This window comes from Gavialis gangeticus, unplaced genomic scaffold, assembly GCF_001723915.1.
Source record: "Gavialis gangeticus isolate Ggan-Ray unplaced genomic scaffold, GavGan_comp1, whole genome shotgun sequence".
In the NCBI taxonomy this organism is placed as follows: Eukaryota; Metazoa; Chordata; order Crocodylia; family Gavialidae; genus Gavialis; species Gavialis gangeticus.
This window is the reverse complement of record NW_017729013.1, coordinates 8,595,854-8,598,707: the sequence shown is the minus strand read 5'-3', so window position 1 is coordinate 8,598,707 and position 2,854 is coordinate 8,595,854. Positions and strand designations below refer to the sequence as shown.

Here is a 2,854-nt window from a genome sequence, read left to right as displayed (position 1 = left end):
GGGGGGGCTAGGGGGTTGGGGAGGGGGTTGACAGTTCTTTGTGGGGGAGAAGCAGGCTAAAAATAGCCCAGTCCGGGTCAGGGGGTAGGAAGAATGCAGTCCTGGGGCTGGGCCGAGTAAATGGGCTTTCCCAGTCCCAGGGCTGCACTCTGAACATGTGCAGACAGGGGGTGGGGTAATCTGTTCCTAACCTAACTAAGTTCACCTCCTCAGGTGTACTAATTTAGATCAGGCCAGTCTTTTTTTAACCCAATTTAACCTCCTTGAATGCCTGCACAGATTGGCATTTAGATCAACCTAACCCTAGTTAAGTTGATCTAAGTAACATCTGCATGTATCCACTGACTAATGCAGCACAAATCAGTTTCAAGTTTCACCCTATTGCATAAAGAAGAAATTAATATACAAGAAGATTTCTTGGTGTTTTGTTGAACAAGGCAACCACAAACTATATCACTACTTGGTAAGTATTTTAACATGCCTTCCTATTCACAGAAAGATATTTTTGAATAATCTTGTTCAGTATCACACAGACTGCAGTAAAATGCAAAGAAATTTAGCTGTACGGATCTGTGAAAGATTTGTTTCTTGATAGATCAGTGTGACTCAAACACTCTTGTGTGAGTCTGATTACAAACCTCTGGTTCTCCATCACAGGGCTTTTTAGCAGCTATGTTAACATAACTGACATAAACACTAATCAAAATCAATTCCACAAACTAAACCACAGATTGTATTATACTTATCAATTTTTCTGCCACTATTATTCAAAACAAACATTAAAAATAGTATATTTTCTAAGTTTTAATTCTATCATGTTCCCTTCAACTATACAGTTCCTTACAATACACCTGCTGTGTATTAGTGGAGAGTTTATTCAAGGATGTCAGCTTCTCAGTCAAAGTAGGAAAATGCTGGAGTCCAATGGACTTATAAAAGATTATTGAATACTTTCTATTATGGGCGCCAGCATCACTTGTGAAATGGCTGCAAAGATTTAGTCTCCTGTTGAGGAATGCTAAACACCAAACTCAGTGGATCAACAACAGTATATATTAGGGAGTTCACTTAATTTTCAACCACCACAGCCATTAATTTTTCAGACCACCCTCAGTCTCTGGAAACACATAATAAGTCTATTGTACCTCTGTTAACACATTAAGTATGAGCCTGTGAGTTTTTTCAATATGCCAGTGTTGTTTCATAGTTTATAAAAGAATAGTACTGGGTTATGTTGAACTCAAAGACATCATAAGTAGCAGTGTGCTGCATTTTGTTACTTCAGTTCTTCAACAGCTTACGGCATTACACTATTCATAATACAAAATCTAGGCTGCTTGTCATCTGTTCTCTGTACATGCATAGTTTATAACTACATAACTTTTTCATTTATGTTTTTAGGCCAAATACTTTTCATTATTATTATCTCTATTAAAATATTTATAATAAATCAAAATTTAAATGTTACTGTGGGGGAGGGGGGCACAGGTAAGGAATTATACATAAAGTTCAGTCATGGGAGCACCGGGAATTAAAGTCCATGCAATATTTATGTACAGTCCAATTAAGGTGCAGGCTGTCGCAACACGAGCCTTCTCCCATGCAGCCCTGCCAACCTTTGCCTAAAATGACCATTCACACTTCTTCAATCTAGTGCTTCTTCAAAACACCCTCCACAGCGTGCTGGAATACTGATCAGAAAAAAAAGAGATTGGATGGTTTCAGCCTATTCATTTTAGTACTGTAATACAAACTTAAGTGTTTATTAAATAAATTAAGATCTAAAACTTCAGCCATGATATTTCTGTAAAATACTACAAAGGTTTGTTCTATCAGGCTTAAAGTACCATGGTCAGTACAAACTGTACTTGTATGTAAAAAACAAAACAAAACGCCAGTGTTTGTATATTACCTTCTTGCCTCAATTTTTTTAAAATCAAATATGTTAGGACATTCATTTTAAGAAGCCAGGTTACCCACAAGACACACTGTCTGCTCCAAATAAACAAGACTCTTCTAGACTCAAATTCAGAAGGAATGCAAAGACATATAAAAATAACATGTGCATTATAAAGTGAATAATGACTAAACCCTTAGTCAACATTTTAATCCCACTAAAGCATAATTCTGTAAATAAAAATGCCTAAAATCTGACAACTATTCATCAGGACATGTATATTTAACTTAGCTATCCTAAAGGTTAATGTTCATGTAGCAAAACAGTCAAAGAATGAAAAAAATGTACAAACAGCCTCTATGAATTAAAGTCCAAACTTTACTACAGCTTCATTGAATGATTAAATGCCTTTAGCCTTTGAATATTGTTTTGGGATATGTAAAGAGGCATTGGTGAAGTGCCTCTTAGGCTTAATTTTTATTACTTGTATTAAAGAAAACTAATTACTGTGTGACAATATAATGATCATGACATATTTCAGAGGAAAGTCACACAATTAAATTTCTGCACAAACCTCCATGTGCATTTTAAACTTTGGAAATCACAATTTTTTGGTCTTTTAATTATTTCCAATGTCATTTAAACTTTACAAATGTATGACTGTGTCCAGTGTAAGCACTGATCTGTTATATAGTTTTCTTACTCGAGTGCTGTGGGGTTTCTTTTTAAAACACTCCAAACCCAAACTGTACATACCAAAGGCTACCTTTTCACATTATACAGATGAAGTGTATTATATATAATTTATTGGGAGACCATTGAAATTTTAAGCAAATGATCAACCAAAACTTTGAATTCATTACACACAGTGTCGTAGCAAGGAAGTTTGGCACCCTTGCCCTGTACACACTTCAAGGGGACACCCCCCCCCATGCTTACCCAGGAGTGCATGCTGTG

The 2,854-nt window shown here is 36.1% G+C and overlaps 1 protein-coding gene across 9 annotated transcripts in view; it reads right to left on the bottom strand.

Annotated features, from left to right (window-relative positions):
* The window catches only part of CUX1 (cut like homeobox 1), a 549,359-nt gene that overhangs the window by 251,396 nt on the left and 295,109 nt on the right, over positions 1-2,854 (bottom strand). The gene's annotated exons all lie outside the window — the stretch shown is intronic.